Genomic DNA, 14,631 nt, shown 5'->3' on the forward strand with positions numbered 1-14,631 from the left:
TAGCCTGCCTCTCCAGATATCTCCTTTGCATTAGTATTCTGTACTTGTATTCTGCAAAACAAATTACCCCTACATTTAGCAGTTTAAAACAACAAACATGGCCGGGCGCAGTGGCTCACGCCTGTAATCCCAGCACTTTGGGAGGCTGAGGCAGGTGGATCACGAGGTCAGGAGTTCGAGATCAGCCTGGCCAACATAGTGAAACCCCATCTCTACTAAAAATACAAAAAATTAGCTGGGCATGGTACTTGGCACCTGTAATCCCAGCTACTTGGGAGGCTGAGGCAGGAGAATCGCGTGAACTCGGGAGGTGGAGGTTGTAGTGAGCCGAGATCGTGCCATTGCACTCCAGCCTGGGCAACAGTGCGAGACTCCATCTCAAAAAAAACCCACAAAAACCAAACAAAAATTTATTATCTCACAGTTTCTGTGGGCCAGGAATTTGGGAGTGGCAGCCCAAGGTGGTTGCGTGATGAGGTGCTGGTATTAAGGTGGAGATTCCTGAAGCACCCATTTAATTTTCATGAAGTCAACTGCAGGAGCTCAGCTGAGAGGTGGGGAGAGCGGGAGGGACGTGTACAGTGATATGCTGATGTGTGGTGATACAGTGCAGCAGCAGGGCACGGTTGCAGGGCCTGGAGGGAGCGTGAAACGGGAGCACGTGCGGCCGCCCTTCCCTGGCCTTATCTCATATCCCACGGCAGCATCTCACCACACTGAAGATAAGTTTCTCTGGCCCAGCACAGCCCTAAATGCCACCCATGTTTTCCTCTGCTGCTCAGCTGAGGTAACAGGACTCTCTTCCAGCCTGAAGGCAGAGCTGACTGGCTGGGATGTCCTGTGGAGGGATCATGTCTGCTTGTTGTACTTGATAGGCATTTTAAAGGATTTTCAAGGGAAATTTTCACTTTATGTGATTTGGCTTTAAAGGAGGTCTTGGAACTAGTCCCTGTGTACAATGAGACTCCTTTAGACCCCTAAACCCAGCCACGCTGCCCTTAATGCCCTGCTTCCTAGGAGACGCTCCTGCCTCCTTAACGGGGAAGGCTCAGTGTGGAGTTGGAATCGGAATTGTCCTAAAGGGAGGGTGAAAGTAAGTGATATTAGTGATGTCCTGTCTGGCCACTGCTTTTGCTACCATTCACATGTCCCCTGGCTCCATGCTACTCTGCGGGGGGATCTGTCGCCAACATTCGAATGCTCATTTGAGCGCCAACCCTGCTCCTGAGAAGATGAGGTACACTGAGTGAGTCACTGGCACTGACAGCCCCTCGCCAGGAGCAAGGCGCTACCCTAAGCCCAATGCGAAGATTGGAAAGAAATAAGGTACATGGTCCCCACCCTCAAAATTGTGCCCTACAAGAGATCCAGGTGGTGTGGAAAGTGGATAAGACACCCGGTGGGGATTAAGGAGACTGGGTTTTCTGGCTGACTGTATCGTTAGCTGGCTGAATGACTTTGGGCAAGGATGTGACTTTGCCTCACTGGTTCTTGGGGTCCTTATCTGTCCAATGGGGCAGGACCAGACTGCATCTCTGTGACCTGCCCCAGCATTTTATTCAGCAGGTTTTTTTTTTTTTTTTTTTTCTGAGATGGAGTCTCGCTCTGTTGCCCAGGCTAGAGTGCAGTGGCACGATCCTGGCTCACTGCAGCCTCCGCCTCCTGGGTTCAAGCAATTCTCCTGCCTCAGCCTCCTGAGTAGCTGGGACTACAGGCGCCCACCACCACTCCCGGCTAATTTTTTGTATTTTTGGTAGAGATGGGGTTTTGCCATGTTGGCCAGACTGGTCTCGAACTCCTGGACTCAAGTGATCCACCCGCCTTGGCCTCCCAAAATGCTGGGATTAGAGGCATGAGTGGTGGGACCCCGGCTTCAGCAGGTTTTTGGCTTTTAATTTTTTTTTTTTTTTTTTTTTTGTGAGATCTTGAACTCTTTTGAGATTCTGCTGAATTAAGATAGGAATCCTCTCCTAGGGAAAAGGCATGTGACATGCTCAGACTCAAGAATTTTTGCATAAGATTTCAGGAAAATTATTGAGTCTGAACCTGTCACTTGGTCCCCAGGCTTAAGGATTATGGTTTTCTTTGTAAAGTAAAAAGCAAAAGAACAAGTACTGCAAAAACTTAGAAACCAAAGCAAGCTTTTTCTTCATTGTGCTCCTGACTTTCCTCATGCTCCAGGCAGTTACTGCTGTCACCTGTACATTTCACCCTGTGTACACGGTGACGGAGGATGGTGCAATCTCTGGAGGCACGTGTGTTTATTGTACTGCATTCTTGATTTTGGAGATGTACACTTCCTGTCAGCACATTCAGAGACTGAGGCTTTTGGAGGTCACAACTTTAGCCCAGAGAGAGTATTTGTAGCCTTCGATCTTATCCAGCTGGAAGATGGGCAATGAACCTGGGGTGCTTTTCCATGAGCTCAGGAAGGGGCTTCAGAGATTCATGCAACATGAGCTGGTGGGGAGTGGTCAGCTGTTGGAGGGGTAGGAAAGCATGGCTGGGGGCTGTGGAAGACCCAGTAGCGGACAGGGGCAAAGGCCTGGGAGTTCTGGGCAACCCTGATAAAAGCTGCTTGTTTTGCACCTGAGTGAGCCCAGGGTTTTGCCCCGTGATTCTGTCTTTCAAGTGGAGAGGGTTTGGTGCCTGGTAGCAACCTCATTTCTAACACACCATTACTTTTGCCCAGTGCCCTTGAGCCCAATTTCATAGGTACTGAGCCCTTGAGTGCCAATTTCATAGGTGCAAACACACACACACACTTGAGCGGGCTGGCTACTATTCTAAAAAGCAACCACGGAATAAATCCATCAGCCCCCGAGTCTGGTAGATCAAAGGCTGGGGTCGTGAGCCTCTTGGCCGAGCACCAGGGCTTGGTACTGCCTCAATATTCTGCAGTTTACGGCCATTCTAGACCCATCATTTCCATGACTCCTCTGTGACATGTAGAGAAGAACTGATGACATTTCACAGACCGGGGAAACCGAAATACACCTGTAAGACTGGATTTCATACCATTAAGGACCAGCAAATTTCCCTTTTACTTCTTACCACAGACAGTCACCATTGACTCAGTACAACTGTCACCATTTTCTTGACCACCAATGGACATTATTGTGGGAGTGGCTTTTCTACATGTCTGGATGGACCAAAGGCCCCTGGTGGGCAGGCACTCATCTGTCTCATTTACCACCGTAGCCCCGCTATCCAGCAAAGAACCTGACGCTTGCAAGGAGCTCAGCAATCTTCATGTAAGCAAAGAGTGAAGAATACTAGTTGGAGGAAGGGTGAGTGCTCGTGGTGTGATGTTCAGCAAGGCGTGCCACTCACTGCCGCCCTCGCTTCTGAACTCCTGAGCAGTCCCACGGGGCGAGGGCAAAATGAACCTTGTTTCCTTTCCTCCTCCTGCCAAAGTCTGAAAGTCACATTCTGCAGACTTTCAGGAAATTTGACTTGCTCACTTCAGTAGAGTTCAATGCAGCAATTTCTGGGTGGAAGTGGAGTTGGGGGAAGGGCACACTGGCACTGGGGCCGGTGGGCTCTGAGCAGTGTAGGCTGGTGAGCCAGGCTGAGAGCCACCTCCTTGCTCAGTGCCAGCAGAGCCCACGCTCACCAAATGTCCATGGGTAAAGGATGACACCAGTGGGCTCTGGTGCCTGAGGGTGCAGCCAGGGTGGGCTGAATCAGCAGCCTGGCAGCTTCCCTGCCAACCACCAGCCTCCCCGCTCCTGAGGAAGTGGAACCAGGGGAGGTGTGGTCCAGGCTGCCCCGCTGTCTCCTGCGGTTCGTCACAGCCATCCAGGAGGAGAAGGGGTGTGTGTGAGGGGAGCACCATCACGGGAACAGCCTGCAGTGTTTAGATGGGAGGACCCCAAGGAAGTACCCAGGCTAATTGACCAAAAACTCCCGCTGGGACATTGCTGTTGCTTCCAGTTGCTTCGGTCTGCCTCTCGTCTCAACTCTGGCTACAGAAATATGTGCGTCCCTTCGCAAGCTCGCTGTTTTATTTTTAAAAGTATTCTGCTCTACTGTGAGCCATGAACAGAAGCTCCCCTTGTGGAACAAAGAGTTAATCTCCCTGCAGTGGCATCCTGTCGGCCCCTCGGAACCTGTGTCAGCGTTCTCCTTCCCGCTCCCCCTGTGTTTAGCCTCGGGACTGCCTCTGGCTCACTCACTGCACACAAAGGCTCCTCTGTTTCTGGCCGGGCTGGAGTCACATGCTTTCACTCTTAACCCCGGAGCTTTAAAACTAAACACCCACCCTCTTTGGCCCCAGATGACCCTGTTTACGTCTGCTGAGCCAATTCCAAACAGCAACAGTAGTGAAAACTTTTGTCGGGAGAGACTTCTCAACTACTGGTGTAGAGAGAACAAATCTTCACTTTGTATAACGCGAGGACTTTAAGAAGTTTTGGGAAATGGCTGAGAGGAAAAAAACACAAGGAAGCCAGCAGCCTGCCCCAACTTCTCTATTTTCTAAAGTATCTCTTACCAGAGACCCCCGGGGCTCGGGATAAAGCTTGCAAGAAACAGAAAATGGTGAGCAGTTTTCATGGCTGAGGGGAAGAACATTCTAGATTTTCCTGAGAGCCTGCTTTGTTTAACCCTTAAGGAAAGTGACATTTTCTTTTTTAAGTTTTTTTTTTTTTGATTTTATTTTTACAAGGGATATTCTCTTTGTTCCATGTCACTGAGGATAGGAAAGAATTATTGCCTTTCCTGGGTTTGGGAATGACCTGTGAAACTGTGGAGGCTTCTGGAGAGGAGGGCTGGCCCAATCCGTTTCAGAGTTCTGCTTGGGGAAGACTTGTGTTTTGTTTTACCTAAAGTTTCCTTTTCTTTTCTTCTTCTTTTTTTTTTCTCTCCCAGTTTATGGGTAGTAGCCCATGTTAGCTGTAAAGGAAGTCAAGTTTCCTTTGATTGTTCTTACCCTGATCAAAGTGGTAGAGAGTGGAAGGGAAAATACCAGAGCCCCAAAATGATGGTAACTCTGGAGTCCCGAGATTAGGTGTTTGTGAACAGTACAGATAACAGAATTGGTCAGGTGCCTGCTAGTTTCATGTCCATCCCTGAAGAAAGTAATGGAGTAGTGTAGATTAGAACCAAGCAAGTCAGTTCCATGTCCTCGGGGCTAGTGGAATTCCTTAGGCAGGGGATGACAAATAAGTTTCATCTCTAGCGATAATGAGAAACTAGCAGCCAGCTGTATTGGGAAGGTTTCTGATGCTACATCCAGGCTTAGCCCAAAAGAGTACCATGATCAAAGAGCAATGTCTACTGGGCATGGAAGGAGGAAACAACCACACATATTTGATGTCCTGTATCTAGCACAATTTCAGAAAGTTAGATTGTCATATATATGCAAAGATAAGTAGAAAAACAGTCAGCCCCAGAAAAGAAATGGTAGACAGAATGAGAAAAGTAACTAGAGACAGTGGTGCTTGCTAAACATTGTATTTAGTCCTGTATATTAGGTGAGTCATTTGACAAGTTCCAGGCAATGAAATATAAGCAGAAATGATGCAAATCACCTCTGGGCTAAGACAGAAAATGCCCACATGCCCTTCTTTACTTTCGTCTTTCCGTGTTCCAGTGATTGAAGAGGCTGCTTGTTCCACTAGCACAACTACAAAATGAAATCGCCTTTTTCACCCTGTGTCCCTAAGTGACTATATGGAGCCATGTCCCTGGCCAACCTGGAATGAACATGCAGCATAGAGAGAAATCAACCTTTTTTTGTGTCCACTGGAATATGGGGGTTGCTTTATTACTGCAGCATACTCTAGCCTATCCTGACTAATATAGTAGTCAAAGAGGAACAATTTTTTTTCTCTTTACATTTTGTGTCCATATTAACTATTTCAAAAACTGAAAGATAAAACCTTGAAAATCAACTCTGGTATATACTATGACTCATCAGTCTGAAAGATGCTATTTGACATAGGAATTATAATTATCCAAAATAGTGGCAATATATGTGAAAGTAATTTGAAAGTATAAACATATTCAATTATATATACACACACACACACACACACACACACACACACATACACACATATGTACATTTTTTTGAGATGGGGTCTTGCTCTGTCACCCAGGCTAGAGTACAGTGGCGTATTCTTGGCTCACTGCAACTTCTGCCTCCTGGGTTCAATTGATTCTCCTGCCTCAGCCTCCCAAGTAGCTGGGATTACAGGTGTTTGCTATCATGGCCAGCTAATTTCTGTATTTTTAGAAGATACGGGGTTTCACCATGTTGGCCATGCTGGTCTCGAACTCCTAATATCAAGTGATCTGCCCACCTCGGCCTCCCAAAGTGCTGGAATTACAGGTGTGAGTCACCATGCCCAGCCCATAATACATTTGTAACATAATTTCTGGTAGTAGCACTTACCTTACCCGTATTACCATCACTGCCTGAGGCCAGGAAGAATGGTGAGAAGGATCAGCTATGAAGAGGAGAAGAAAAGCCTTCAAAGTTATGAAAACAATAATGTTAGGGGACTTGGACTGGAAAAATCTACATATAAAAGGTAGAAGAGACCTTGGCAACCAGCTGGGCGTGGTGACTCACGCCTGTAATCCCAGCACTTTGGGAGGCCGAGGCGGGCAGATCATGAGGTCTGGAGATCGAGACCATCCTGGCTAACATGGTGAAACCCCGTCTCTATTAAACATACAAAAAAATTAGCCGGGCGTGGTGGCGGGCGCCTATAGTCCCTGCTACTTGGGAGGCTGAGGCAGGAGAATGGCATGAACCTGGGAGATGGAGCTTGTTGTGAGCCAAGATCGCACCACTGCACTTCAGCCTGGGTGACAGAGTAAGACTCCGTCTCAAAAAAAAAAAAAGAAGAGACCTTGACAATTTAATCATATGTCAAAGAATTTCTTAGAGAAAAAGAGCTGATAACCCTCTGATCACAGTTAACAAAATATTTCCATGCCAGGATCCATTCACCAATCTATTCCAAAATGTTTGTGCAAATGGGTCAGTGTATACACTTATTAAACACTAGGCTTGCTGATCAGTTTTTCATTTTCTTCTCAACTGTTGTTCTTCTTAATTCCCATCACAAATACTGTATTTGTACTACTGAGCAACTGTGTGATTTATTTTCTGTCCTCTGCTCTTCACTTTCCATTCCCATGTTTCAGAGCCCTTTGCAGCATTCACTGTCATTATAGCTGTTTCGGGTTTTGTCCATTGTTCTTAGATTCTATCAGTCTTTGCCTCTCTGATTATTTCTTTAGGAAACATTCCTAGAAGTGTAATTTCTGGGTCATAGTAAGCAACACGAATTGCTTATAATAGATAAGGCCCCAAATCTCAAAGACTTCACACAATAAAAGTTTATTTCTCACTCACAGAGCTGTTCAATGTTGAGTATTTGGTGGGTGGCCTTCAGTGTGGTGATTTAGGATCCAGGTTCCATCTAGCTTGTCACTCTGCTGTCTTCAGCATGTACCTTCAAAAGCCACTATACACAGAGAAAGAAAGGGTGGAGGAGGCACATCTTTACCATGTCAGCTTGGAAGCGACACACACCACCTCCATTCATTTTTCATTAGCAAGGGCTGATCGCATGGTGCCACACCTCCCGCAGGGAGAACTGGGGAATATAGTCCCTGTCTGGGCAGCCACTTCCCTGCATCACCTGTACACTGTGGAAGGAAGCATGATCAGTAGACTGCTAACCATCTCTGGATACAGAGGGTATGAATTTCTCAAAAGCTTTGGATACCTGTTCCTAAATTGTCTTCCAGAAAGTTTGTATCATTTTATACTTTTGTTTACCGTATATGAGAGTCCTACCTAACACAAGGTGACCAAAATTGAATACAGCACAGTCGACCCTTGAACAATGTTGGGGTTAGGGGCACTGACCACCCCCACCCCCAGTAGTTGAAAATTCACGTATAAAACTTTTGACTCCTCCAAATCTTAACTACTAATAGCTTACTGTTGACAAAAGCCTTACTGATAATAGTCAATTAACACATATTCTGTGTGTTATATGTATTATATTCTGTGTTCTTACAATAACTAGAGAAAAGAAGATGTTACTAAGAAAATCATAAGGAAGAAAACATATATTTACTATTCATTATGTGGAAGTGGATCGTCATCAAAATCTTCATTCTCACCATCTTCACATTGAACAGGCTGAGGAGGAGGAGGAAGAGGAGGGGTAGGTCTTGCTGTCTTAGGAATGGCAGAGGTAGAAGAGATGAAGGAGGTAGAAGGGGAGGCAGGGGAGGCAGGAGAGGCAGGCATACCTGGTGTAACCTTTATTGAAAAAAAGCTGGGCTGAGCACCATGACTGATTAATCCCAGCACTTTGGGAGGCCAAGACAGGAGGATTGCTTGAGCCCAGGAGTTTGAGAATAGCCTAGGCAACATGGTGAAACCTCGTGTCTACAAAAACTATATATAAATTAGCTGGGCATGGTGGCACATACCTGTAGTCCCATCTACTCGGGAGGTTGAGGTGGGAAAATCACCTGAGCCCAAGGAGGTTGAGGCTGCAGTGAGCCATGATCATGCCACTGAACTCCAGTCTGGGTGACAGAGTGAGACCCTGTCTCAAAAAACAAACAAACAAAACAAAAAACATGCACGTAAGTGGACTCGCGCAGTTCAAACCCTTGTCCAAGTGTCAACTGTATTATCATTTGAAACTTTTTTTTTTTTTTTTTTTTTTTTTTTGAGACAGGTCTCACTGTGTTGCCCAGGCTGCAATGGCGCAAGCATAGCTCACTGCAGCCTCGACGTCTTGGGTTCAAGCTGTCTTCCCTCCTCAACGGATGAGGTCTAGCTTGTTCAGCTAAACAGAACCTGGATACAAAATCACCATGTTTCCATCTAGTGCTGGGAATATAGCCGTGAGCCAACATGGCCAGCCTGAAACATTTTTATTTTGCTAATTTTATGAGTGAAAAGGGACTTTCATTTTCCTCCTTTCCCCTCCCTCCCTCCCCTTTTTCCTTCCTTCCTTCCTTCCTTCCTTTCCTTCCTTCCTTCCTTTCCTTCCTTCCTTCCTCCTTCCCTCCCTCCTCCCCCCTCCCTCCCTCCTCCCTCCCTCCTTCCTTCCTTCCTTTCCTTCCTCCTTCCTTCCTTCCTTCCTTCCTTCCTTCCTCCCTCTTCCCTCCCTCCCTCCTTCCCTCCCTCTTTTCTCTTTTTTTTTTTTTTTTTGACACAAAATAGCACTCTGTCGCCCAGGCTGGAGCATAGTGGCACGATCATGGCTCACTGCAGCCTTGACCTCCTGAGCACCTGGGCTCAAAAGCCCCTCCTTCCCCCCACCCACCGCCAAGTATCTGGGACTACAGGCGTGTACCAACATGCTCGTTAATTTTTTTTTTTCTTTTTTTTGAGATGGAGTCTTGCTCTGTCGCCTAGGCTGGAGGGCAGTGGCGCGATCTCGGCTGACTGCAAGCTCCACCTCCCAGGTTCACGCCATTCTCCTGCCTCAGCCTCCCGAGAACAGTTGCTGGGACTACAGGTGCCTGCCACTATGTCTGGCTAATTTTTTTTTTTTTTTTTTTTTTTGTATTTTTAGTAGAGACGAGCTTTCACCGTGTGTTGGCCAGGATGGTCTCGATCTCCTGACCTCGTGATCCACCCACCTCGGCCTCCCAAAGTGCTGGGATTACAGGCATGAGCCACTGCGCCCGGCGCTAATTTTTTATTTTTTGTTTTGTAGAGACGGGGTCTCCCTATGTTGCCCAAGCTGGTCTAGAACTCCTGGGCTCAAGTGGTCCTCCCATCTCTGCCTCCCCAGTCGCTGGGATTACAGCCATGAGCTACACTATCCACCCAAAATGAGACATTTCATTGTTTAACTTTCACTTTCTTATTTTCTGAATTAGGAAGAAATATTTAAATACTTAATTGCCATTGTTTCTTCTGTGAGTTGTCCCTTCCTTAGTATTTGACTGTTTTTAACTTTTGGAGTTAGTATTTTGTTGTCTATGAGAATTCTTTATAAACTGCTATTTGTCTTACAATTTCACTTATTTGAGTCACAAATACTTTTCAATGCAGCCAAATCAATCAAGCCTTTCCTTCGTGACTTCTGTTGCTTTTATGCTTGTATAACTTTTCATATAAAAATGTTCAAGAAGGCTGGGTGCAGAGGAATACACTTGTGGTCCCAGCTACTTGAGAGGCATAGTCAGGAGGATCACCTGAGCCCAGGAGTTCAAGGCTATAGTGCACCATGATCGTGCCTGTGAATAGCCACTGCACTCTGGCCTGGGCAGCATAGCAAGACCCTGTCTCGACTGTATATATATATATAGTTTCAAGTCTTTACCTATACATTCTTCTTGTTTTTTTTTTTTTTTTTTTTTTAAATTGCTTCCTTTCAAAAATAGTAATTATTTAGCCTAACTGGCATGTGTGAGGTAAGGAGCTACCTTAAGTTTTTCTTTCCCAACAGGTAGCTGGCTCCACGCACTGACCACAGCTCTGAGGCTGACACTTCCCTGAAGACCCAGAGTGTGGATCGTCAGTCAGGACTTCCATCTTGCTCCCGCAGCTCATCTGCATGAGTGAAGTCAAGTGAGCGTGAGGCCGTTCGCCACTCTCCTGGTCTTTTCCATTTCTCACTTGGCACTCCCCTCAGTCGCAGCATGTCTCTAAGCCCCTGTGTATTCATTCTGCCAAGAAAGTCCCAGTGCTGCTGTGCCACGGGATTGGCCGAGATGACTAAGATCCCCCAACTCACTCAATCCCTCCTTCTCTTATCACTAGACTCCAGGGGAACCATTTTCATTCCAATGGTGTTATTTTTCTGCCCCATGTACCTCTTTCCCCTTCAGCTTTTACCCAACATCTTGCCAGTCTTTCTTACTGGGAGTTCCCGTCCTCACCCCCTCCCCTTTGGGAGGTAGGAAGTCATTTTTGCTGACTCATTGTCCTCTACCCTTCTGCTGCCCCACGTTGCTTCCCCCTTTCTCCAGAGCCGCTGGAGTCTTCTCCACAAGGTTTACTTTGTGGCCTTTCTGGAAACCAGCCCCTCTACTCTTTTGGGATTTGGAGTTTGAGAGTGAGTTCCTGTTGGCTCTGGGCCCACTGTTCACCTGAGCTTCTGGTTTGCTTACGGTCCTACCTATTTAGACTTGTTTCTCAGGTCTGGGGTGGTGCATGGTTGGTTTCTGGCTGCCTTCAGTGCTGACCTCGAAAGGGAAGGCCCGGGACCAGGCGCGGTGGCTCACACCTCTAATCCCAAAACACTGAGAGGCCAAGGTGGGAGGATGGCTTGAATCTAGGAACTTGAGACCAGCCTAGGCAACATAATGAGACCCCGTTGCTGCAAAGAAAACGGGAAGGCGTGGAGCCTTGGGCTTGTCTCTGGGCCTGGCAGGCTCTCCTCCAGTGGGTGGAGGCAGCAGGCAAGCCTCCTCTACTCTCAAATCCTGTGGATCCCTTGTAATAGAGGAGGAAAGAGGGATGGAGGAGCGGACGGAGAAGTGATGATAATGGGGCATGAGCACTCCCCGAGCCCTTCACTAGGGTTTCAGGGTACAGTTGACGCCTTGGGAGAACTGGAAACTCCTGATTTCGAAGAGTGATGGTATTGGCTGGGAGTGACTGTCATACATTCTGCATTCTGATGCCCCTTCCGAGACCCCTGGGATGCCAGCCTCTTCCCAGGAATAGCACTGACAGCTACGCTTCTTCAACAGAAAGGCCACAGAGGGAACACATTCCCGTGCGTCCCTGGCCACTAGGAAGTGTTTCCAGGAGAAACAGGTTATGAACAATCCATCACCTTCTTTCAGATGGGGTACTGTGGGAGCCCTGATGAGAGGTGCTAATGCTCTTCCAACCCCGGGAGCACTCTTTTTCCCTGTCTCCCTCCCGGATCCTCCGAACAGTCGGCCTCCACAGGTGGCACTGGCAGGGAGGCCCCAAGCCAGGTGGTTGGCCGACTTCCGACCTACCTTCTGCCTCAGATCCCCCACCGCCCCGCCACGGCTTGATTTCAGGATAACGCTCAGGAATGGACCTTTTGGGTGAGGGGGAGAGGAAAGAGACCGATTTCCTCGAGAGAGGTGGGGCAGGGGAGCAGCTGAGAGAAAGCTGTGCCGTATGGAAAGGAAGCCAGAAAGGAAGACAGAGTCTCTTTGAACTTTTCCCACCAAGCTGACAGGAAAATTGCAAAAACATCATTGGCCTGGATCAGGATGCGAAGGGAGCAGCCAGGAAGGCGCGGCCTCTTTGAAGGCTTCTCGCTCTGCGCGAGGTATGGGTCCTGGAGGGGTACACCAGCTGGAGTGAGGAGCAGGCCTCGACGCCCGACCGACCGACAGCCACACGGGAACAGGCTGTGTTTTGTTGTGTTCCCAGTGGTCCCCAGGGCCGAATGGGAATGTAAGGAGATGCTGTTGAGCTGGCCAGGGACAAGGGAGGCTCGAAGCGAGGCACGCAGGCAGGCACTCCTGACAAGAGCAAGCAGGAGTTACACAAGGGCAAAGGCCTCCTCCTATTGGAGAGATGACACTGGTGAGGTCTGGGGACAGCTCCGAGGGCTGGGGATGGTCAGTGCTGGCTTCCGACAGGGGTATGACCAGACCTAGCTACTTATCCTGTGGGGCTCAGTGCAAAGTGAAAATACGGGCCCCTTGTTAAAAACTTATGAAGCATTTGCTGGGTGTGGTGGCACGTGCCTGTAATCCCAGCTTTTTGGGAGGCCGAGGTAGGAGGAGCACTTGAGCCCAGGAGTTAAAGACCAGCCTGGGCAACATAATGAGAGCCTGTCTTTACAAAAAATAAAAAATTAGGTCAGGCACAGTAGCACATGCCTGTAGTCCCAGCTACTCAGGAGGCCGAGGTGGGAGGATCGCTTGATCCCAGGAAGCAGAGGTTGCAGTGAGCCAAGATTGCACCACTGCATTCCAGCCTGGGTGACAGAGCAAGACCCTGTCTCAAAAAAATTAATAAAATAAATAAAAAATTAGTGGGCGTGGTAGTGCATGCCTGTGAGTTCCAGCTACTAGGGAGGCTGAGGTGGGAGGATAGCCTGAACCCAGAAAGTGGAGGCTGCAGTGAGCCAAGAACATGCCACAGCACTCCAGCCTGGGTGATAGAGCAAGACCCTGTCTCAAAAAAGACATCTATATATTTATGGTGGCAACAGAGTTTTAAACCAAATGCAAGGCCCTTCTAAGCACTGGGCCCTGTGCTGCTGACTACCCAGGTCAAGGTGTGAGGTTATCCAGTATGAAGGGTCTCCAGTCTACTTCATAAAAGACCACCAGAAGGATGAGTCCAGATGAAGGCCAGGGGAAACAAAACAAACAGACAAAAATCAGACTCCTTGAGAAGTCTTTGGGTTTTAAAAAATACTGGGGAAGAATAAAGAGTCTCCATTAACAGCATGTTTCTAACTTTTAAACAGACACTCACATCTCTGGAACCATATAACAAAGGTGACAATTTTATGAGCCAAGTTATGCATAGCACATTTTATGTGCCTCAACGACCTAAGTGATTTTTGTAGGTCCTTCAAGGACAATAAAAAAGTAAGTATTGTAGAGGAAAAGATTTGTATGTGTTTATATTTCGCCACCAAATGTCAATATTTCTTTTTGAAAAATTCATCCCTCCCACCATCCCTCTTATCTGTTCAAAATGTCTGGACATTTCACATCCCTAGTCTAGGCCAGTTTTTAATTTTAATTGTTTTAATTTTTGAGACAGGGTTTTGCCCTGTTGCCCAGGCTGGAGTGCAGCAGCTGAATCGCGGCTCATTGCAACCTCTACCTCCCAGACTCAAGCGACCATCCCACCTCAGCCTCTCAAGTAGCTTGGTCTACAGGCGTGCACTGCCATTAGCCCAGCTAATTTTTGAAATTCTTGTAAATACGGGGTCTCCTTATATTGTCCAGGCTGGTCTTGAACTCCGGGGCTCGAGTGATCCTCCAGCCTCGGCCTCCCAAGATGTTGGGATTACAGGAGTGAGCCACCATGCCTGGCTCCAGGCCAGTTGTGTTTGTCACCTGACACTGTGTCCTCTTTCAGTTTGGAGACCACAACTCCGCAGGGTTGTTGGGTTGGTGTCCTTTGGTGGACCACACATTTACCCGGCGCCCCAAGCCCCACCCCACCCCACTAGTCAGTCAGTTGGTATTATACACGTATTAGAACTTTCTCTGAGAACAGAGCTCACAAAAAAGTAAAGATCCGAGAGCTTCCGGAGGGGGACAAGGGAAACTGAGGGCAGGCATAGAAGCTAGTGCCAAGGTGAGAGCCCCAGCTGCTGCTCCTCTGCTCTCCCGCGTTCCCAGTGCCTCCTCACCCTTGTGTCAGCTTCCTGCCCGGGGAAGCGGGGTTGGGTGGGGATTACCACTGCCTACTGGGATGGGCGCCGGCTTCATCTGCAGGGATTATCAGGCCTGGTGGAGCTGGCTCCAGCAGCCACAGCCCTCAGGGCCTGACCTCCCCTGCTCTCCACCTGTGACCTCAGAGAGCAGGGGCTGTCACTCTGGGTATGTGGCCTGGTGTTTTCTCTCCTCTGTGGTGTTTTCTGGACCTCTCAGGGCAGAGAGATACTGACCATCCCCTAAAATTTGGAGACTCTGCCCAGTGGAATGATCTGTCTCCCAGCAGTCAAGCCA

The sequence above is a fragment of the Rhinopithecus bieti genome, unplaced genomic scaffold (genome assembly GCF_001698545.2).
Source record: "Rhinopithecus bieti isolate Rb0 unplaced genomic scaffold, ASM169854v2 scaffold_115, whole genome shotgun sequence".
Taxonomy (NCBI): Eukaryota; Metazoa; Chordata; class Mammalia; order Primates; family Cercopithecidae; genus Rhinopithecus; species Rhinopithecus bieti.